Raw genomic sequence first — 11,661 nt, 5'->3', positions numbered from 1 at the left:
TTGGAGACCTCTCGTATCCCCCCCACCTGGGTCCCTGTGGCTGACTGTTCCTCTGTCTGGCTTCCTGTCTTTTAATCCCCTTTCTCCTGCTCTCCTGGCCTGCTTCTTTGGGCGTCCCTGAGTTTCCCCTCCTCACCTAATCCCTTTGGCTGTTATTGTTAGGTGCCACTAAATCGGTTCTATGTACAACAGAATGAAACACTGACCAGTCCTATGCCATCCTTACAATCATTGCTATGCTTGAACCCATCATTGCAGTCACTGTGTCAAATCCATCTCGTTGAGACTTTTCCTCTTTTTTGCTGATCAAGCTAATAATCTTCTCCATAGACTGGTCCTCCCTGATAACATGCCAAAGTACGTGAGACAAAGTCTTGCCATCCTTGCTTCTAAGGAGCACTGTGATTGTACTTCTTCCAAGACAGATCTGTTCATTCACTATTCTTCACCAATACAATAATTCAAAGGCATTAATTCCTCTTTGGTCTTCCTTATTCACTGTCCAGCTTTCACATAGAGATGAGGCAATTGAAAATACCATGGCTTGAGTCAGGTGCATTTTAGTCCTCAAGGTGGTATCTTTGCATTTTAACACTTTAAAGAGGTCTTTTGCAGCAAATTTGCCCAATGCAGTATGTCATTTGATTTCTTGACTGCTGGTTTCATGGGCCATTCAAATTAATTTGGTCAATCCTTAGAAATGGGCATTATTATCCCATTTTGCAGATGAGGAAAAGGTAAGATGATCTAACTGAGATTATCCAGTGGGTTGGGGAAGACCATAGATTCAAACTCAGGAGTGCCTGTTTCCAAAGCTCATTCTTTTTGTAACATACCATGGGGCCTCACAACAAGGACACCCACACAGGAGATGCCTACTCCAAGGCAATGGGGCCACTGTGAACACAAACACTTACTCACCCTTTTCCATGAAAATAGAAAAGGGGGATGACAGGCCTGGCTGCCAGGCCAGAAACTGCTTCTGAGTTACCTTGGTTACATTAAATAAGGACCCCTAAGGCAGAAAACAGCAGAAAGAAGCCTGAGCAAAGGTTCAGGAAGAGAAACTTGGGTTCATTTCCCAGCTATGAATCCAGCAGAGCCTCTCCATCTTCAGATTTTAATTCAGAGCGGTTGAAACAAAGCAGAGGGACTGTCTGCCACTGAAGCAAGAGACCCTTTACAGGATGCCTCCTCCTCACTGCTACCTCCTCAACATGTTACTCAGCTTCTTTGAGTTCTCATCTCTAGGATACAAAGATAATGATCCCTCTTACCCTCACAGGATCTCAAGGCATAAAAATCACCACACATTTGAGGAAAGATGCTTTGAACGCTGGTATTATTATCAGAGTGCTAATTAGAGCTCTCCTGCTCCCATGTTGAGTAGCCTTTTATAAGTCCTTTCTCTCATAGACCTCTGTGTTCTCATATGTACGTGAACAACTCAAGCTGGATGATTTTAAGGATCCTTCCTGCTCAAGAAGGAGCTCTGGTGGCACAGTGGCTAAGGCATTTGACTGCTAACCAGAAGGTTGGTGGTTCAAACTCGCCAGCTGCTCCACTGAAGGAAGATGAGGCAATCCACCTCTGTAAAGATTTACAGCCTTGGAAACAGAGTGAGGGTCACTGTGAGTCAGAATTGACCTGATGACAGTGGTTTTGGTTTGGTTTGGTTCCAGCTCAAAGTTTCTTGAATTTATGCTATTGCTATTAAAAATCCTGTGGGTCATGCATGGCTGCTGCTCCCTTGAGCTCCTGCAGGAGGTTATACACCCTTTATCACAACATTCATCAATGGGTTGTAAACATCTTTCTTCCCTGATAGATTATCTCTATTTCCACTGCCTAAGCTCAGGCTTCATCATCTCTCATCTAGATTGTGGCACCAGACTCCTTACCAAGTGTCCTCCAATCTATCTTCTGAACTGCCCTCCAAAAAGATCTCTCCAAAACATGACTCACAACACACTATCCCATATCCTACAATGTGCACTTCAACCCTGCCTCCTGCTTAAACCCCGTGTCAACTCCCAATTTCCAACAGTATAAAGGCTAAGCTCCTTATCCTGTTATTCAAAGGGCCTTGTGATCTGAGCCGGCCAACTCTTCAGACTCTTCTCCCAACCCTCCCTGCCTCTCAGTTTGTACTTTAGCTTGTATTGAACTAACAAAAATGTTTCTTCCCTCACACACCTTGCTGGTTTTATGTCTCTGTACATTTATTTGCTAACACTGTCCTCTCTATCTTAACCTCCCTTTTTATCCCAATTCCCACCAACCCGCATGCCCTCCTTCTTCACCTAGCTAGCTCCTTCTCATCCTTCAAGCTCCAGCTCAGGCATCATTTCCTCCAAAAAGCCTTCCCCAATAGTCTGGGTAGATGTCCCTCTTTTTGAGCACTCACAGATAATGCATTGCAATTGTCTATTTCCATGACCATCTTCTCCACCCAACTATAGGCACCCTGAAGCCAGGGACTATATTAATAATAGCACAAGGTGTGGCACACACTAGGCACAGAATATTTGCTGAACTGGCCTCTGTCTCATAAATCTGGTGAGCTCTCACAAGGTCTCTTCCTTCCTCCCTTCCACAGCACAGAGCTATGCAAGGTTATTAATAATAATAATAATGTCTACTACTGACCAAACACACACTGGGTGCTAAGCATTTCATATACATCATCTTATTTAATTATCACAAAAATCACAATGAGATGAGTTGTTTATGAACTGGCTAGCTTATCAGATGTACAGTTGTATAAAATGCTTCCCAATGTTATAATGAAATTTAAGGGAAGGGGAAAAAATAGATACCTTTCATCACAGATATAATGACAATAATTCTAAAGTGGTTTTTTAGAGGAAAATGTTAGTTCTGCTCAAGTGAATACAGTATACTGTATCCTGGAATTCAGTGGAAAATCACAAGGCCTACATTTGCTATCATATCACCCCTAAAAAAAGGTATAAAAATCACAGAGGTACAGAGAAATACATTGGTATTAGTGAGCTGGTACATATCAGGTGAGAGTGGTGATAAATCTACATCCAAAATGTTAGAGGCATAACCCTGATGACAGTGTAGCTGTCGCTTGTCATCTTTGTTTTGAAAAGGATGCGATGCTTTGTTATTTTCTGGGTTTGTTTGTTTGTTATGTTCCACCTCTAGAGGGCAGGGCAGCGTTATCCATTATTTTCCATACTTACCCCCGCCCCCCATCTTCCATCTAGATCAGGACTTTGATGGGTGTGCTGGGCAGCCGGGAAAGTTTCTGATACATTTTTTTGTGGGGTGGGGGCGACGACACGAATTTTACACATCATAGGATTCCATTTTATCCTAATTTACTTCTTGAGAAAACCAAAGCTCTGAAAGTTAAGGGATTTGTGTTAAATAAAGTCTTAAAACATCCTCTTTCAACAGTACCGCACTCTCTCTAAATACTGGGGTCTCGGAGAGCTTAAGCTACAAAGTGTTTGGGAACAGACTTCTCCATATAAATACTTTCAACTTGATTACCTGGAGAGAGACCAAATACTGTGAGGAAGTTAGAGGAACTGAGGGCATATTATCTTGCCCCAAGCAAGACCCCTTCGTCACTCTTCCCTGTAACCAATGTTTATTATTTTGTTAGGGAATACATGATTTTGCTAGGGAATGAGCCAAAGGGGCTGCATCTTATTCTGACTCTGAGACATAGTACCTGGCCCAGAGGATGAGCTCATTAAAGATCTGATAGATAAATAAGCAACTTTCTACTGTACTGGGCACACCATACACAGGTCCTATGCAAGCTTCTCAGCTTCTTTAGGAGCAGAAAATCTTGTGTTGAGGGCCAAGACCATGGCATGACATGGCATGGCAGGGAGCAGTAACAATGAGCAGATTGGTCTAAATGTCTCCAAAGTCTTATCCAACTCTGATACCTCATGATTCTACAAATTGGGAGACTGATGAGTATGAGGAGCAGAAGGAGCAGAGAGAGTAAAGGCCAAATAGCTCCAAGGAGCAGGAGAGAAAAGCCATACAAAAGCCAAGAAAATGTTAAAGCTGAGTCATCTCCCATTACTAAAAACCAAAACCCACCACCATTGAGTTGATTCCAACTCATAGTGACCCTACAGGAGAGAGCAGAACTGCCCCAATAGGTTTCCAATGCTGTAAATCTTTATGGAAGTAGATTGCCTCATCTTTCTCCCACAGAGCATCTAGTGAATTCAAACCGCCGACCTTTCTGGTTAGCTTTAACCACTACACCACCAGAGATCCTTATCTCTCTCTACAGGAGTTCTGGGATGAAGAGGAAAATTGGGTACATGTGGTCACTAGTTCACCAGGACTTAATCTGACAATCATTTGTCAACTCAACATTTATCGAGCAGATACTATGTGCTGTATTATGTGTTTCCACACTCATAGCATGCAGCATAAGGCCTAACACACAATATGCATGCAATGTGTGCTAGTTAAGTCTGAATCCAAAGGGGTTCTCATCTAGTAGACACAAAGTGTAAATGAATAACCAAAAAAAGTATAAAAAGGGGCAAAGTGCTGATTTCAAGGGTCAGGGATGGATTGAGAAAGGAAGAAAGATGAAAGGAGCAAAGTAACTTGAGGGTAGATCATAAGAGTCCTGAGCACAGCAGGTAGAGGAGTTTGGACAGGCCAAAGAGAGAGTGAAACCTTTGGAGCCATACTGCTGAAGGCTTCGGCCTGGCTGCCACTCCTCTGAGGCTTGATGAAGCAAGAGCAAGAGGGGCGATCTATAAGGAGACTATGGCAATAATACAGGAGGTAATCATAAAAGAGTGATCCTGAAAGCTTTGCTGAGACAAGCCTGAAGCTAAACTTGGTGTGTTTTTAATGTCTGTAAACCCTTTAAACACTCGGAGGGGGATTGCTGCAGGAGATAATGGTATACCATGGGCTTGGGAGACAGACACTTCTGAGGCCCCATCCTAGTTTAGTAAGATCAGGCAGGTTGCTGTACCTCTCTGATTCTCATTTCCTCATCTGAAAAATGGAGATAATAAAAAGCAAAGATGTCACCTTGAGGACTACGGTACACTCGACCCAAGCCACGGTATTTTCAATTGCCTAACATGCATGTAAATGTTCATCACAGCACTATTTACAATAGCAAAAAGATGGAAACAACCTATGTGCCCATCAGCAGAAGAGTGGATGACCAAACTATGGTACATACACATACTGGAATGCTACGCAGCACTAAAGAATAATGTAGAGTCTGCAAAATACCGCATAATATGGATGAACTTGGAGGACATTATGTTGAGTGAAATAAGTCAATCACAGAAGGACAAATATAGTACTAGTTTGTTGTTGTGGAGGGTCAAGGAAAGGTTTATATATGGAGGGAAACTTTTTTTGTTGGTTGCCAAGGATGGGAGAGGAGGGGAGGGAACACTACAAAAAAAATGCATTGACCCATGTCACTTTAGTTTTGTGCATTTCACTGTACATAAATTATATTTCAATAAAATGCATTAAAAATATGCATGTAAAGCTGGACAATGAATAATGAAGACTGAAGAATCGATGCCTTTGAATTATGGTGTTGGTGAAGAATACTGAATGGACTACCAGAAGAACAAACATGTCTGTCCTGGAAAAGTACAGCCAGAATGTTCCTTAGAAGTGAGAATGGTGAGACTTCATCTCACATACTTTGGACATGTTATTAGAAGAGACCAGTCTCTGGAGGACATCATGTTTGGTAAAATAGAGGCCCAGTGAGAAAGAAAAGGACTCTCAACAAGATAGATTGACACAGTGGCTACAACAAAGCAAACATAGCAATGATTGTGAGGATGGTGCAGGACTGGGCAATGTACATGTACATGTACATGTTGTTGTTGTTGTCAGGTGCTGTCAAAGTGGCTCCAACTCATAGAGACCCCCTATACAATAGAACCGAATACTGCCCAGTCCTTGCTATACCTGAGCCCACCGTGTCAATCCATCTTGTTGAGGGCCTTCCCCTCACACAAGCCACCACAGTATGACAAACTGACAGATGAGTTGTGGCTATTGTACATAGGATCACTATAAGTTGGAACCAACTTGACGGTACTTAACAATAACAATAGCACCCACCTGGCAGGGACTCTGTGCAAATGAGATAAAAAGCATTGTTACATGGTGGCTGAGAATGCTGCAGACTCTGGAGCCTGACCACCTGGGCTCCTTATAGCTCCTTCCCAGTTCTGCTGCTTGGTAATTGTGTAACCTTGGGTATGGTATCTAACCTTTCTGGGTCTCAGTTTCCTTACCTGCAAAATGGAGTTAATCACAATAGCTATCTCAAAGGAGTCATGTGAAGATTGAATCAATTAATACATAGAAAACACTTAGAACAAATAGTGCTTGGCACACAGTATGTGCAGTGAAAAATGTTAGTTAGCAATTATTACATAAGGCCACATAGGGTGGTGCCTGACAGAGAGAAGGCTGAGATTCCTTCAGTACACTTGTAGCCTCTTCTCTGTGCTCTAGGCCTTTCTGTGCTCCTGGCAAATTCATAGGCCACAGTAGGGTGGGGTGAAACAGATGAGGAAAGGGTAGAGCAAGCCTGAGTCTGGCTTCTTAATCCTACTTTTCTTTCCATAGGAAACCAAGGGTTCACTCACTCTCCTTCAAAGTCCCCCTTCACCCCCAATGACCAGCCGTCGACCAGTGGCCTGGCCTGCCTTGATCCCTCCTTCCTCTGTCATCACCCTTCCTATCAATTTTGTCCTGAGCATTCTCTCTATGGCATGATTGGGCCTGGAACCCTATCTCTCTGGCTGAGGGTGGAGCAGAGGGAACCTCTGCAAATGCAAAGAATATGGTGTTTGTTCAGCCTGGGGGCTCCTCCTGCTCTTTGCACACAGCCAATAAATATTTGTGGGTGACAAGAGCTCCATTCTTGCCCCAGATCTAGACAGAGAAGCAAGACTCTAGTTCTCATTAAATTTGACATCATCATTTCTTCCCACACCAAGTAAATGCACACAACTCACTGGGGGTGAAATAATTTCCCTTCTCGAAAGAAGGAGCAACCCCTGGAAAAAATGCCCAAGACCCTAAAGGAGACAGATTTCCCCAGAGCTCCTCCCTGGGTGTTCTCTCTCACTCCCAGAACCCTCAGGGCCTGCCAGAAGCATGTGGGAAGACAGCCCAGCAGTCATGCATTAGGCCACACATTGCCCTGGTTGTCAAAAGCACCAGGCTGGTCCCTCTAGTTACTGTCTACAAATGTGAGCCAGTTTTTGGAGTGGAGATGGGGACAGAAGCTGAAAAGCTACCACCAAACCAGCTCCAGCCCACCACCAACTACAGCAGAGCCTGAGCTGGGCTCATGCAACAAGCGTGGGAAAGGCAATTTTCTTCAGCGTGGAGCAATTCAGTAGTGGCCCCAAGTATTCCTATAAATCATTCTGAGCAGCAGAACCACAAGGGGGGGCCAGATCAAGATCAACAATAAAAGCAGTGCTCTTCTACCAGAAGAACCAGATGATGCCTGGCTACCACTGTCAACCACTCGAAGAGGGATTCGTGCAGGAGATCCTGGGTAGAATAGGAGAGCAGTGTGGAATAAAATTCAAAATCATAAAAAAAAAAGATCAAGTTTGCTGGTCTGGTAGAGCCTAGTGAGACTCCTGAGGCTACAGCCGCTAGCCACTTTTCAGGTCTGGAATTGAACTCACTCATGTGGCTTCCAGCCAAACAATAGACAGGCATATAAGGTGAACGTTTACATCAGATAGATATACTCCTCAGAGCGATCAATTATGGGAGAACAGAAGGGCGGTGTTTGCACAGGGAGACAACTGAGGGGGTTGGCGAGTACACAGGAGGGAAGGACACAGGGAAGAGGTAACAACGGGGAGGAAGTGGGAAGAGAGCCGTTACACTGTGGGGAATTGCAGTCAATGTCATGAGGCAAATGTGTATGAACTGCTGTATGGGAGATGAATTTGCTCTGTAAACTTTCACCCAAATCACAGTAAAAATTTAAAAGAAAAAAGATTACAGCCAAGAAAACCCTATAGAGCAGTTGTACCATGTCACATGGTGTGTGTGGGGGGAAGCAACACTCTTCTCTAATCATCAGGATTAAAAAAAACCAAAAACCAAACTCACTGCCATCAAGTTCAATCTCACTCATAGCGACCCCTCCTTGGCTTTCTGAGGCGGTATCACTATGGAAGTAGATTGCCCAACCTTCCTTCCAAGGAGTAGCTGGTGGATTTGAACCATCAGCCTTCTGGTGAGCACTCAAATGCCTTAGACACTACGCCACCAGACAATTTCAGGTAAAAAGACCTGTGCATTGGTCAAGACCAATAGCTATGTAAAAACAAAACAAATAAGAAGCCAATGAAACCCTCACATAGAGGACGAGTGTCCAGAAGGAGGTAGAGACTCCTTTTGCTCTATACTGCACTAGAAATTCCACATTCAGAGAACAACAGAAGGGATACTGGAGTACTGGAGCCTGTCTAGAAGAGATAGCGCAGGAGGATGTGAGAACTGCAGGCAGTGTGAGTGGGGCTGGACGTAACAGCTGATGTCCAATGCAGTAAAGAGCAAAAGTCCACATGATTGGAAGTCTCTTATTAGTAGCATCACCTCCAGTGTGTCCTTTCACTTCTCTGAGTTTCCCCCACTGTAAAATGTGGATTGTGGTGATAGATGCCCAGGACCATTGTGAGGACTAAATGACGTCCTTAGGCAGAACAGGCCCTCAACAAGCAGCAGCTCGGCCCTAGCTCCACTCTCCCCTCTTCGTCCACCAGAGGGAGCCTAGGGACCAGGAATGCCCAGTCAGTACCAGCTCTACCTATCCTCCCCCAATGCTGCAGCCTCTACTGCTAAACTCCCACTCTGCCTGCCCTCGCTTCCAGTGGGAGTCTTCTCACCCACTCCTTACAAACCCAGAAACAGCCCTGGCAGGGGAGTCGTGTGCAGTAGCACTGGTGGCAGCAATGTCAACTGCATCAACAAAGCCATCATGATGCCTGACCAAGAGGTAGAGAAAAGAGGGAGATACAGACTTCCCCCTCCACCTTTCCCACCCATCCCAGCGTCATCTCCTCCTGCTAAAACTCTCTAGTTAGTCAAGGCTCTTCGGGCCTCTTTCAATTCAGTACCTGTCCAGATTCTGAGGCCAAGAGATTCCTGTGGGTTAGAAAGCTCCAGTGGAAAAAAAAACAGGCCTTGGAGACAGGCAGGCTTGGGTTCTAGTCCCAGCTCCATTAGTAACTAGCTGCAAAACCTTGAGCATGGTTTCTCCATCTTGGAGCATCAGTTTCCCCATCTCTAAAATGGAGTTGATTATGCTCACTGCACAGGACCTGTTGTGAGGGTCAAAAGAACTAATGATGAATGTACAAACGTTGGTTAATATATGGTTGGGAGAAATGCAAAGTACTAAGTGAACCTTCTTATTAATCCAGTAGGAAACATGAAGGAAGAAATCCAACAACCTGAAGAGTGCACAAAAGGAGGGAAGGAGCAAGAGGCAGGCCTGCACTGATGGCAGAAGAATGGAGCTCAAGAGCAAATAGGTTTCCAGCCAGCCCAGAGATCAGACCCATGTCTGCAGAATGGAGAATCTGAGGATATTGGAATTTTGGAATTGGAAAAACCCAGGTCATTTCATTGCGCTTAATACCTGATTCAGGAATTATGCACTCTCCTGCTCTCCCAGACCTCCACTTGGCCACTGCTGGACATGTCTAGCCAACGCCCACCTCCACCACATGAGGAAGCCCACTGCATCACCAGACAGCCACATTGCAAAGTTCTTCCTGATTTATCCCCAAATCTTTTCGTTGCTCCTAATTCTGCCCTTTGGAATCCTCATATAAGGAAGCTGCTTCCTCTGTCACAGGCCTGACCCCTCTAGAAAAGTCTTCTGCAGCCAGGCTCAAGGACTACAATGCCCCACCCCACCATGGCCCTCTCCCAGATGGGCCTTAGTCTATCTCTATCCCTTTTCCAGTGTAGTGCCCCAAGCTTCACACAGTCCTTTAGGAATGGGCTCCTGGCACCCCTGTCTGGGCAGGAAAGCCCATCTTTCTCATCCCTAGACTACTCTGGAGCAATCGACACCAACACCCAGCTGAGAGTGCGTTGCAGTAGAGACCAGCCGAGCCCTCAAGCTGCAGCTGCTGCTCCTGGGGCCCAGCCATCTCAACCCAGCACCCCAGCCTGCTGCCTCACCACGGGGGAGTTGCAGAGAGCTGTCTCCCGGCAGATTTCCTGAGGCAGAAGGCTTCCCCACCCCCAGCCCAGCCTCCAAGAGACACTCCACTGGTTGTGGCACATGGTAGGACCAGCTGAGCAGTGTGTGTGCTGGGGGGGGGGGAAGCCTGTCCATTTGCTAGAGGACTTCAGACTTGCTCTTTGGTGTGGTTGGATTAGTCATAGAACCATCAAATCTAAGCTGGAGGGACCCTGAAAGAGTATCCCTTGCCTTTTAAAAGATATGGAAGAACTGATGGGCTGAGAGAGGAAGGGACTCAGTCAAGGTCATAAAGCCAATCTTTAGCAGAGCTGGAAGGGAAACCCAGGTTTCCTAACTCCCAGTTCAGCGTTCTTTCCAATTCAGCAGAAAATAAAAAAGGGAGACATTAGGAAAGCCCTTTGAGTCGGCATGTCCTTGACTCTCTCAGGTTGGCACATTTATCCCAAACAGTTCATGATGATATCTACATGAAAAAAGTGGCACCAGCCCCATATGCTCCACCAACCCAAAGACATATTGTCAAAGTATCCCAAATAGGTGGACACACAGATCCCAACACAGAAACTGGAAAGGATCCAACAAGAGGGGAGATTTGTAGACTTCCCTTCCTGGTACAGTTCTTTAATTGGGTGTTGTTTTTCTTGAAGGGTGGAGAGGGGGTGGACTTTGAGGAACTAGCCAAGGGCTTGGTCTCCATCTTTGCTCCTCAATCTTTGCTCCTCCAGGCCAAGTTGTTCTGCAGTTTCCCTTAGAAAGAAGTCTCAGCCCCCAGCAGCCATTCTGGTCCCCATTTGCCTCTAAGGCTGCCAGAGGAGATGAGATCAGGCCTGCACTCAAACCTTCAGCGGAGACCCAAACAGGCAAAAAGGAGTGGGGGTGGGGATATTTCTCTCTCTTGGAGCTCTGAGTTGACAACACCATCATTGACAATAAAAATCTCAACCAGTACATTCTAAATAAATAAATGGAAAGCTATGGGTTGGAGAAGGGGTGGGGGGTGGATGATGACTGCTCTAGTCCCTCACTGGACTGAGCTTCAAGAAAGGGGAGACACCTGCACCTCATCTGGTCATCTTAGTCTGGAGTGGCTAGGGAAGGGGTGTCAGCTGGATGAGAGGGGCCCAGCTTCTCCTGGTGGATTGAGATAGCATGAAAGATGGAGAGGAGAAAATGGAATCAGGCATAGACTTCTCACTTTATCAGCCTGACAAGTTGGAGAGAGATCTAGAGGGGAAGGGGGGTGTACAAACACACGTTCCTTACTTTCTCTGGAGGGTTGTGGCGGGACTGGTGCTGGTACTGGTGCTGTGGCCTCCGCCGGCCCCGGGGCTAGAGCTCCTGGATGCGCCACGACTCAGCTGGCCCCGTTCTCGCTGTGGCCGCGACCCCACGCCCACCGC

At 45.7% G+C, this 11,661-nt stretch overlaps 1 protein-coding gene across 1 annotated transcript in view; it reads right to left on the bottom strand.

Moving 5' to 3' along the window:
• The window catches only part of IQSEC2 (IQ motif and Sec7 domain ArfGEF 2), a 98,727-nt gene extending 87,072 nt beyond the window's left edge, over positions 1–11,655 (bottom strand). Inside the window, exon 1 of the mRNA XM_042783392.1 lies at positions 11,525–11,655. The gene's annotated coding sequence lies outside the window, so the exon portion shown is untranslated. The remainder of the gene's footprint in view (positions 1–11,524) is intronic.
• Between the last annotated feature and the right edge of the window lie 6 nt (positions 11,656–11,661).

This window comes from Orycteropus afer, unplaced genomic scaffold, assembly GCF_000298275.1.
Source record: "Orycteropus afer afer isolate SDZICR_OR568_19922 unplaced genomic scaffold, OryAfe1.0 scaffold01010, whole genome shotgun sequence".
In the NCBI taxonomy this organism is placed as follows: Eukaryota; Metazoa; Chordata; class Mammalia; order Tubulidentata; family Orycteropodidae; genus Orycteropus; species Orycteropus afer.
The sequence above is the reverse complement of the archived record's forward strand: the minus strand, read 5'-3'. Positions and strand labels throughout refer to the sequence as shown.